Source organism: Echinops telfairi, unplaced genomic scaffold (assembly GCF_000313985.2).
Source record: "Echinops telfairi isolate 266 unplaced genomic scaffold, ASM31398v2 ScPeMD7_7469;HRSCAF=8507_1, whole genome shotgun sequence".
Classification (NCBI taxonomy): domain Eukaryota; kingdom Metazoa; phylum Chordata; class Mammalia; order Afrosoricida; family Tenrecidae; genus Echinops; species Echinops telfairi.
In genome coordinates, this window is record NW_022111373.1 from 75,407,083 (window position 1) to 75,419,027 (window position 11,945).

The 11,945-nt window shown below is 43.2% G+C and overlaps 1 protein-coding gene across 1 annotated transcript in view; it reads right to left on the reverse strand.

Annotated features, from left to right (window-relative positions):
* Positions 1-11,945, reverse strand: part of SV2C (synaptic vesicle glycoprotein 2C) — a 267,398-nt gene that overhangs the window by 122,114 nt on the left and 133,339 nt on the right. The gene's annotated exons all lie outside the window — the stretch shown is intronic.

Consider the following 11,945-nt stretch of genomic DNA (forward strand, 5'->3'; position numbering starts at 1 on the left):
CAACTGATAACCCACTGCACCACCAAACTCTGACAAACTCACTTGCCGTCCATCCGATGCTCGCTCACAGTGACCACTGGGCACAGGGGAGAACTGTCCATGTGAGTTCCCTCCCGAGACTGGGACACGTGATGGGAATAGAAAGCCTCATCTTTCTGCCGTGAAGGGGCTGGTTGCTTCCAACTGCTGACCTTGAACTTAGCAGCCCAATCTATAACCACTACACCACCAGGGCTTCTCAGTCTAGAACGCTAATCCAGAGTTGCTATTAAAATAGTAAGTGTGTTATCCCTCCTAAAAGGTGACCCTACAATGAGGGTGCGTTCCACTTGTGTAGTTTATAGGCGACACAAATGGTTTCTGCTCAACTGCTAACAGAGAGGCTGCTGGTGCCAACCGCTCTGCAGAACCACGGAAGAGAACCCTGGTAGACAGTCTGCTTATGTTAAGACTAAACTCCAAACCAAGCCCTCTGCCAGTGAGTTGATTCTGACTCATAGTGACCCCGTACAAGGTTTCTGAGGCTGTTTGGGGCAGAGGCGTGGGGGAGGGAGGGCAGACAGCTTCATCTTTCTCCCATGAAGTGGCTGGTGGGTTAGAACCGATCACCTTGACATCTGCCATAAAAATCTTGTGCATCAGGTCTACTCTAGAGCACAGAATTATGAGTCAGATCGACTTGACCCAGCTAACCCTCCCAGCAAGTCTGAGATCCAGATGGGCTTTCAGCTCAGTGTTGAATGTTCCACATGATATTCATAAAACATTCTAGCAACTTGGTATATTCTAATAGAGATGAGTCTATTTTTCAAGAATGTCCCTTCCATGTGCTATGTCCCTTCCATGAGAGGGGAAAGAGCTTCGCACCTCTGTGGGACCATCTGCAGTCAGTTCTTTCTCTGCTACCACTCAGCACTTGGTCCTTCAGCCTAATTAGGCTCCATGTCAACAAACACATGGCTAACTAGATTGCTTCTACTCTGTTCTGGTTCCAACCCGGTTGACATCAGTGTTGATTGGGTGCAATGGGAAAGGTAGCCTAGTGGAAGTCAATAGGAGATGCTGGCTTATTTCCCAACAGAATGGGGTATGATAATTCCTTCTCTGGGGCCCACTTTGGAGCTGCTGGCTGAGCTGTGGAGGGGTCACCTAACAGTGACTGCTCCTCAGACATCCCAGGTTACCGGTTCTCCAATGAGAACCCAAGAAATGAAGATGTTGTGTGTTCTAGGGAGATGTGTTATAGATTTCATCAGAATTTCAAAAAGTTTTATGAACCACTGCCTCAGAGATTAAACAGTACTTATTATTCTTCCATGCAACTATAAATTCTTTTTAAAAACCCCAAACAACCTATATAAACATCGTGGACACAATACCTATTACAATGATTTAAAAGTATGTTACATTATGGGAATGGCAACTAATTCGATGAAACAAATGTGCATGAAATTTTGAATGGAAAATTGATCTGTAAACCTTCACCCAATTTATCAGAGAAAGTTTTTTTTTTAATATGCACAAATATATTTTGAACAGATTTATGTAACGTAAATTTGTATTGATATTTCATATAAATAGATGTCAAGGAGTAGATGTGTTTATCCATTTAGCAATAACCGATCTTCTTAAAATAATCTTTGATATGATACAGAGGCATTGGGAGTGGCCTCAGCAAACATGATTTAGGGGAAAGACCATATTTGCAGCAAATTGGATGGACCAGATGGGCCATAGGATTTATAAGGTCACTCTGTAGGAGTCGGTACATCTCAATGTGGAATCGTTTCTTGGGCTTGCCCCTGATTAAAGTGATGCTGTAGTTAACCCCCACTGGATATGGGGGTACTCCTTAGGCTAGTGCTTTTCAAACTCTGGTGTGGCAGTTAGATTTTAGTTCACCTTGATGGTACCTGCGGAGAGGTAGGGGCGGAGCCCAACATGTCAGTCAAGGCTATGCCTGATGACACATCCTTGGGGAGGAGGTCTTTTGTATAAGACGGAGAGACACCGGAAACAGGCTTCTTTGCCCCTTTGCCTTCTTGCTTGATGGGACTCAGCTACCTCCAAGGGTGGCCTCATGTGGACCGCCCAAGCCTGAGACCTGTCGGCGTCCTGCCCTATTTCCATGAACCTTGGATCATGTGACTCTGCACCCACTGGCCTGTGACCTCCCTGCTTCCCTCTTCCCCCGTTCATGTCACCGGCCTGCAGCTATGGGAGGTCAAGAGGGACCTGGCTAGCATCCGACCATGGACTTGAGTTGGACTGGGCCGGGACACCTTCTGAATGCAAAGTTTCTTCTTGATGTACAGTTCTTTCTTGTTCATAGACGGTGTCACTCATTTATTTCTCTAGACAACCCAGCCTCACACATAGAGATTGCAGAATCGATTTAGTAAATGTTAAAAGGCATTAAGAAAATTAAATAGAGACGAAAATACTTGAATGCAACCCAAATTATAAGCATAAGCAATGTTTCATATAACTTGTATTTCTGTGATATATTATTGAGTTGACTCCCCATGTGATGCAAATGGTTAAGATATGTGGCTGCCAACCACAAGATTGGGGATTGGGGTCTACTCAGAAGTGCTCAGAAAGACAGACCTGACTACCCATTAAAAAACAATCCAGCCTATTGAAAGCCCTCTGTTGCACAGTCCTATTCTGACACACCTGGGGTGGCCATGAGTTGGAATAGACAGGATGGTAACAGTTGTGTCTGTTTGTTTTTGAACTGGCTGAATGTGTTAAAATGTTGCAGAGTGAGAGTTGCTGTTTACAAGAGTTTGAAAATCTCTAATTTCCTGGCTAGACCAGAGGATGTACACTGGTACAGATAGGAACCAGAAACACAGGGAATCCAGGACAGGTGGTCCCCTCAGGACCAGTGGTGTGAGTGGCCATACCTGGAGGGTGGAGGGAAGGTGGGGTAGAAAGGGGGAGCCAATTACACAGATCTACATATAACCTCTTCCCTGGGGGATGGACAACAGAAAAGTGGGTGAAGGGAGATGTCGGACAGTGTAAGATATGACAAAATAATAACTTATAAATTATCAAGGGTTCATGAGGAGAGCACGGAGGGAGGGGGAAAATGAGGAGCTGATGCCAAGGGCTCAAGTAGAAAGTAAATGTTTTGAGAATGCTGATGGCAACAAATGTACAAATGGGCTTTACGCAATTGATGTATGTATGGATTGTGATAAGCAAAGCATTGTACAAGCCCCCAATAAAGTGATTTAAAAAACCCCACTAACTTCTTTCACTTTCTTTGGACTTTGAATGCATTCTATCTAAATTTCTACCTAAAATTCCTAGAGGTGTGACCCTCCATGAATTCAAATACAACACACGGCAATGTAGTGTTGTTCACCAGGGGGCGCTAACACACACTGAGTCGGTTACACAAAGAAGAAACTTAAGCATCTGGTGGGTTTTCAGGGCTGGTCTTATATCCCAGACTTACACAATTCCCTTGCCTAGTGTTTTTTTTGTTTTTGTTTTGCCTGACATTTTAAGTACTCTTGCTATAAACAGCTAGTTTCATTCATTCATGTAAACCAGTATTTCTCAAAGTTCGCAATACTGGCCCTGCGGTGGGTGGGGGCAGGGTCACTGTAAAGATTTGGGGGTTACAAAAGCAGATACCCACACTTGATCCTGGATTATGGGTTATAACACAAAAGCCTTTAAGTGCCAAGGGGAGTGCTGAGTAATGACTCTTTATTTATCTATTTTCTGAAAAGGCGCACGGTAGGCCAAACAGCTTTGGAACGAGTGGAAACAGCACTAGTTGCTTAGGGACTTGTTATCACAAAGGCTCACGGAGTTCATGTTTGAATAAGACAGTTTGTCCACTGTCCTTTTATAGCTTTTTATAGCTATATCTGTAGCTTTTATAGCTCAATTTGTAGCTGAGAAGACAGCAGAGAAAGTAAACACTGAGTATTTTGAACATTCTCCTTTGTGAGAGCCTTATACCCTTGCCTGCCTCATCATCCTTCCGGGAAATTTCCCTGGTTTCAGAGACTCAACTTTTCCTGGGTGTTCACTCACAGTGAGACAATCTCCATGAAGCAGTGAGCTGCGTGTTAGGGCAGAAACTGCAAATGGTAATGATTCAGAAGTGCACCTCAGTTGGAAGTATTGAAATGCAGGAGAAAATATTAAATGAAAAAAGAGTATTAACTATGAATGTCTGTAGGTGGGCTCAGCTTTGTCCCCACCTCCTGAAGCCACTCTTTGTGGCCCACCTCAGTGGATGCTTCTTGTTGTCAGTCACCATTGAGTCACTGCCCAACTCCCTACACTCAATCGTAAACTTCATAACAAGGGAAAGAAGCACCAGTCCTGTTGGGACCAATAGGGCTTTCATTGGCCAGAAGCAGATCACCAGGCCTTCTTCCTAGTCCATCTTAGTCTGGAAGCACCGCTGAAACCTGTCCAGCATCCTAGCAAGGAGCAAGCCTCCAATAACAGAGGCATGGTGGTTACACAGAAGGTTCATTGGTAGGATATCAAACTCAGTGTCCCACATGGAAGGCAAGAATTCTTCCACCGAAGTACTTCTCAGCAGATGCATTAGGGCCCAACCATAATGTACAAAGGGCAAGATGGGGTGTGAAACCTGCTGTTGCATGGTTTTCCCCACCGTATGGATACCTGTGGTGCAACATGCTATCATGGTCCACAGCTTCTGTGGTAAGGCAGGGCTGTTGGAACAAACTACGGAAGCAGGTAATACCATACTTCTAGGATCATCTATAATATTCCAGCTAAACCTCTGAAGTTAATCTATTTCCCCACCTATTTCTAGATAATGTATCAGGGGTTCTTAAATTGAATGAACCTAAGCACTACCTCTAGCACTAATTAAAATGCAGATTTCAGTGTTTTAGCCCTGATATTCTGATTTCTACATCCCAGGAATCTTTATTCTTACAAGTATCCCTGTGATATTTTGATACTGTGAATCTATGTTTAGTAGCACTGGGTCAGACCAACATTTATTGATAGTTGGTCTGAGCCCTTCCAGCTGACTTGGAATGGAACTACCAAAGCCAGCAGTTCCCCCAGAAACTGGGTGGTTCAGTCACAAAAGCAAGTCCACTCATCTTTCATTGGTAAATTAAGTTCATTGGAAGGGCTTGGTTTAATTTTCCAAAGTCCCTCCAAAATGTGTCAACTTGGCTGGGTCATGATTCACCATAGTGTTAAAATATCCTTGTTAAGTGACCTGATGTAATTACCCTACGTGCTGTGCTTCCTTACATTTATGATGTTACTGAGAGAAGATCCAGTCTGTAGGATTAGGTGGTATCTTGGGTCAAAGTCTTCTGAGATATGTGAGACTAAGCAGGCAAGCTGGATTATATGAAGAACATGACCTCAGGATTGGAAGAAAGCTATTAACCACCTGCGATACACAGATGACACAACCTTGCTGCCGAAAGTGAGGAGGACTTGGACTTGCTGATTAAGATCAAGGATCGCAATCCTTCTGTATGGATGTAAAGAAGATGTTGCCAAGGATTTTGTCTTGCTTGGAACCACTATCAATGATCATGGAAGCAGCAGTCAAGTGATCAAAAGATGTGTTGCTTTCCATAAATCCACTACACAAATCTCTTTAGAGTATTGAAAAGCAAGGATGTTATTTTGAGGACTAAGATGTGCCTGACTCAAGCCATGATATTTCCCATTGCCTGCTATGCATGTGAAAATTGGATATTGAATAAGGAAGGTCAAAGAAAATCAATGAATTTTCATTGTGGTGCTGGAGAAGAAGATTGCATGTGTCACGGACTGCGAAAAGGAAAAGCAACTCTCTCTTTGAAGAACTAACACTAGTGTGCTCCTTACAGGCAAAGACGGTGAGACTTGGTCTTACATACTTTGGGCATGTTGCTGAAGAGGCCAGTCCCTGGAGAAAGACATCAGGCTTTAGGGGCAGCAAAGTGGGGAAAGCCCTCCAGCATCTGGACGGACTCTGTGGCGGCAACAGGGAGCTCCAGCATCAGGACCATCGGGAGGCTGGTGCAGGACTGGGCAGTGTTGAGTACGGTTGTGTGTAGGGCTGCTATGGGTCAGAACCAGCTCGATGGCACCTGATCACAGCGACAAGCAGGCAGGTAGAGAAGGGCCTCCTACTGCCAAGGAGGAAGAGCCAGAAGCAGAGAGCATCCTTTGGACCTCGGGTCTTTGAGTTGAGAAATTCCTAGACGTAGGGAAGATTGATAAAGAGGCTTGCTCCCAGAGCTGACAGACAAAGCCTTTCCTTAGAATGGTCTCCCTGGATGCAGATTCCCAGCCTCCTAAAGCAGGAGAGAGCAACTTTCCAAATACTTACGGTATTTCAGTCAAAGAAGCACTAGATAATTCAGACAGAGGCCTTCTGCTGCTCCTCATCTGGAGGAATAAGAGATGCTTCCAGAGCAGTCAAGTCTTTTCTTCTTTTGCATCTAAGTGGATTTTTCTTTAGTGAGCTATCCCCCATCACGCCTCACTTCTTACCTTGGACTGGAACAACTAGAAGGGGTTATGGACTATCTAAACCAATACTAACATGAGCTTCAAGGAGCTGGTCCCCAAGCAACAGTTCAAGAACGGGAACCTTAACTGGGAATCACCTCTGTTGAACAAACACCATCCTCGAAGCATGGCATATTGAACAATTCAACAATGTTTTAAACAGATTTTAAGTGGTTTCATCACAATGCGTAATATTAGTGAGAAATAAATGTCTCTGTCGCAGTTATTTCATGTTACTCTCTGTGTCATTTTATGTGGAGAATCTATTTCTCTGTACCACAAACCCTCATGTTTTCCATGCCTGAAAGAACCCTAGTTTTTTACCAATGTTTTCACATCCTAATTCATGTCTCCTCAGGGTTCTGGACTTTCCATATGTAATATGTAATGATTCCATATGTAATATGGAATCGCTATCACTCACATTTCAAGAACCGTAGGTCAAGATAGGCGAGGCCCTACTGCACTGAGATCAATGTAGCCTAGCAAGGCTAAAAGTGGAAGACCGTGGACTTGCTTGTTAGTTTTAAACAAATCCTTGTTGCATAAGAAAATACCAACTTTTGTGTATCAAAAGTTGATACACAATCCAGTTTGTTCCGATTTAAGGCCTCACTTTAGAGGTGCATATTTTTGCACAAAGGTCTCTCACTCGATGTCTGCCTGTACAGATACTCCTTGTACATCAGACCACCAGAAACTCGAATACCAACGGGTAAATAGATAAGTCTGAAGACGGAGGGATTCTATTTAAATCCTTTGCAAAGTTCTTCAGACTCAGAGACATATAAAACAACCAAGACATTCACCTTTCTTATTGTGGGATCATCTTCTATTTGGGGGAAAACATTACTCCCCGTCTTCCTGTTACATTGCTTAAGCAGAGAACAAATGTTGCAGCCCTGTTTAATGTTAACCACCCCAAGTGCTCCATATCCTGTCGGAAAGCTTATACAGTGCTCACGGTACACTGAAGACTTCCTGAGGGTGAGGACTGTACCTCTGTTCACCTCCAAATCCCCAGCACTTGTTCAATGGGATTACTGGGTTCCACAGTGATGAATGTGGCACACCAAGGGAGTCCTCTATTCGGGTGGCTTAACCATCTCCAGAGAACAGAAACAGACACCTAACTTCTTGGGTCCATGTGACTGAGCAGGAAGGGATGGGAGGAGGGTTCTGGGATGGAAGTTCTGAGAGCATTGGGGCCCTCAAAGAGCTCCTGAGTTCCTCTACGCCTTCCTTAGTTAGAGTTGGCCCAGACGCCCTGAAGGGCTTTCTCCCAGACAGGAACCTCTTGACAATCGCCTTGGTCATTCCAGGAGCTTCTAAAGCATGCACGTACCTTTCAGAAAAAATATTGTAGCTACAATTACCATCAATAAAAGCTATCTAAATAAGAGGGAAAGCAAGAGTATACATGAAAGAGAAGGGGCACTCTTATGTATCCCTATAGTACATGTGGAAAATGGGCAACTAAGCTGCCAGTTCCCCAACCAGACACACACACACACACACACACACACACACACACACACAGTCCCTGAGTAGTGTACACAGTTAAGTGTGTGACCATTAATTAAAAGGTTGGTGGTTCAGACCTACCCAGACACGTCAGGAGGCAGGCCTGGCAATCTGCGTCACATTTGTCACCGCCTGGAAAACCTCACTCTGCACAGAGTCACCGGGAGTCAGAACTGATTCTAAGACAACTCACAACAAGCAAAAATATAATTGATATATATACATTAGCTGTAGTTGGGTTAAAACTTAGCACCTTATCATTTATTCTCTCCCTTAACCCATTTAAATTTTGTTCTAGCTTGAATATTTTCTGCTTTGTTTTTAATTGAGGTTTTTCTCTATTTTATTTTGTTTGTTTTGGATACATTTTTCTGTATATGAAATCAGGTTAGGTAAATCTATAGAAACAGTAGCTGGATGAATAGTTTCTTAGGAGTATGGCAGGGGACTCAAACTCACTGCCATTGAGTTGATTTGAGTCACTGAGATTCCTGTAGGACAGGTTAGAATTGCCTCTGTGGGTTACTGAGATGGTAAATCTTTACAAAAGTAGAAAGCCTCATCTTTCTTTGATGGAGTGGCTGGTGGTTTTGAACTGCTGACCTTGCAGTTAGCAGCCCAATTCATAGCCACTATGCCACCAGGACAGGGGAGGTTGGGGTGAAATGGGAAACTAATAATAATGAGTACATCAAAGAAGAAATGTTCTAAAATTGAGTGTGGTAATGACTGTACTTTTACTATGATTGAACTATTAAATTTTATGATATGTGAGTTATATGTTAATAAAACTGTTAAACCTGGAGATTATGCCTAGATCACTCCATCATGGAGACCTTACGTCAAGAGGCCAAAGCTGGCAAGAAGGGTAAATGTGTAAAGTATCTGGTGACCCTGCTCTATGAAACTGCTTGCCTATCATCTGGCTTCAGTCTGGAAGATGCCCGGACAAATGTTACCAGGATGTAGCAGATGGTCAAGCTTGGCCTGAAAATTGATGAAGTTAACCCTGCTGCTGCCTACCAGTGCTGCTGTCATGGAAGAAAGGCCACCCCTAATAGGGGGCTAGGACACATCATGCATGGAAGAAGTGGACCAAGAGTCCACTTGTAGGGAAATATTTTAACTAAAAAAATTTTAAAAGAAGTCAATTCGTACATGTGATTAAAAACGTTCCTTGCATTTCCTCTGATAATATATTTTCAAAGATTTTTTCCTTTATTTTTGTTAACAGTTTAGAAATTGGTATGGCATGACTATCCTGGAGGGGGTTAAGATTTCTGCTTCTAAGTGTCACCGTGAGACTGTCGGCCCTGAAAGCAGTGAGTGATTCGGTTCTACTTTCATACTGGCTTATTTAGCGGGGGTGATGCTGGTCGTAAGGTGTCTGTTACCTAATGTTAACAAGACTATGGTCTAAAGTCTGGGCTATTAAGCAGATTCTTTAGTAAACTAGAAGAAAAACCTGATGGTGTAGTGGTCATGTGTTGGCCTGCTAACAGCAAGGTCAGCAGTTCGAATCCACCAGCTGGCCCTCCTCGCAGGGGGAAGAGGATGAGCTTTCTACTTCTGTAAAGAGTTACTGTCTTGGCAGTTCACAGAGCCTTACTAGTGACTCAATGGCAGTGATTTTTTTTTTGAAGTAAAACAAACATTTTTTCACTGAAATGTTGAGTTGTGTGTGCCTAAGAGAAATCTTCGTGAAAGCACCTTGAATTTCATCATTTCTAAGAGAGTCTTATTTCTCAGAGGGCTGTACCCTGTATTTCCCTCTGGGGCACGTGCTAGATCTTAGAAATCGGTGTGTGATACGGAACCAACTCAATGGGATTCAGTATGCACAGGGCTTGTTTTCCAAAAAGAGAATTATTGTTTGGAGTAGGAAAATCTCATGCCTACCATCGAGGCAGCTCCAAGTCACTAGGCTAAGCTTGTGAGTGGACATGTATGTAGTGCCCAGGTCACCTGGGACATCAAAAAGTGGTGACAAATGCAGCTACATGAAACATAAATAAATAAGGTGTTCAAAACCAAAGAGCAGTCTTTTGTTGAAGAGTTTTCCCCCAGTGCAATTACACACTGTTTGACTTCTTGACGGCTGCACTGATTATGGATCTAAGGACAATGAAACCCCTGATGACGTCAGTCTTGTCTCTGGTTATCAGGATGGTGCTTATCAGTCCAGCTGTGAGATTCTTGCTTTCTTTACTGTGAGGTGAAGGCTGCGGTCTCTGTTCTTTATCAGTAAGGGCTTCAAATCCTTTTTGCTCTCAGCAGCTAAGATGGCGTCATCTGCATATTGCAGGTTGTTAATGAGTCTTCCTCCAATCCTGACACTTCATTTCTCTATCCTGCAGGATTGCTGTGAGTCAGAATGGACCCATGGCAATGGGTCTTGTTTTAAAGAAGTGATTTTGTGTCTCAAGGAACATTTGGAAATGTCTGGAGATGCCTTTCATTTTTACAATGGGGTTGTGGGAGTGGGGGGTGGGGAAGGGGAGGCGCTTCTGACATCAAGCAGCTAAAGACCTTACAAGGCACTGGACATCCCCCCCACCCCCCCAAAAAAAAGACCTGCTGGTGCAAAATACCAACAGTGGGGAAACTGAGAGCCTCTTCTCATGAATTAAGTATGGAAAATAGAATTTGTTTTATGTCAAAAGATCCATACTGTAAGGCACAAAACAGTTAACCATTTTCTTTGCACTACCTGACAGATAACACATCTAAGTTTCAACTAACACAAAATCTTTTTGGCCCATTATATAATGATCAGTTAGTCACTGTTGAAATCTATTCAAATCCATTTTTGATGGAATGGTTACATTATCAAAGCAATCAGATCAGGGTGGTTTATAAAGAATTTATCTCAGGTTCGGATAGTGCCTATTTTATTGGGTGGCTTAAAAAGGTCAAGATTTAAGTATCGCTTGTAATAGAACATGCAAAGGGGATAATAATTGAACCCACATGCTATATTGTTAGAAGATTAGCCAGAATTTAGTATTGTATTATTTCTCATTACCTGTTAAATAAAAAGTCATACCGAGTCAAAGTTACTGAATTGGCATAAAGGAAATAGACTATTGCTATTTGGAGTTATTAGAGTTGGGTTTATTCCCTAAATAATATTCAGTTAAACCTTTTGGAACTTTAATTATAGACATGCAGAAAACGACAAAATTCTGTACTGAAACAGTCGAATACACTACGGCCTCCCTTTTACATGTGCACATGTACACAGTCACACACACACACACACACACTCAGTAAGTCTGCCTATGACTCAGTATTCAGCATCTGCTAACTATCATGACACGTATTTAAATTCTACTTCCTTCAACAATTTGAGACAAATCCACACATTGGAGATTGTGTCAGGCAAAACTTGTGTTAAAATTCCTCCACTGTCGCAACACATGAGACAAGTTAAGTTTAGCATAACGGGTTGAGGGGGATGCCAAATATTCCATCTGCACAAAACTCATAGAGAAATCTGGAAGCCTGACTCCGCTACTCTCTGCACATTCCACTGTCTCCACTCAGACCACCCCCATGAAGAAGAAGAGCGGATCAGGCGTGGCTTGCATGTGCCCTGTGCCGCATCCTGTGATGTAAGCTGGCGATTCAGGCAGAGGTGGAGATGGGCTCAGATTTCTGCCATGAATGAGGAGGCGAGAGACGAAAGTGTACCTGTACTTAAATTGACTTGAGGGTTGGCATGGAGGTATTGCAGGATTTCTGATGACTGCTTGTTCTGAGGAGAGACTCTATTGAATGACTCTGTTCTGCTTTAAGCCTTCAGTGAGCACGTATCAAAGAATAATTTCACTCTAGCGGACTTCACCATGCAGTTACCGCAGTCTCCCCTTCCCCATTTCCAC